The following is a 248-nucleotide window of genomic DNA, read 5'->3' as shown; positions in this document are numbered from 1 at the left end:
ATGAATTGGGCTGCAATAAACATTCTGATACAAATATCTTTGTTGTAATGTGATTTTTGGTCTTCTGGATATGTACCTAATAAAGGAATTGCAGGATCAAATGGCAGGTCAATTTTAGGTTCTCTAAGTGTTCTCCAGATGTCTTTCCAAAAGGAATGTATTAGTTTGCATTCCCACCAGCGTGTAGAAGTGTTCCCTTTTCTCCACATCCACGCCAGCATCTCTGGTTTTGGGGTTTTGTGATATGG

This window comes from Otolemur garnettii, unplaced genomic scaffold (assembly GCF_000181295.1).
Source record: "Otolemur garnettii isolate 467f Iridium unplaced genomic scaffold, OtoGar3 scaffold00153, whole genome shotgun sequence".
Lineage (NCBI taxonomy): Eukaryota > Metazoa > Chordata > Mammalia > Primates > Galagidae > Otolemur > Otolemur garnettii.
The sequence above is the reverse complement of the archived record's forward strand: the minus strand, read 5'-3'. Positions refer to the sequence as shown.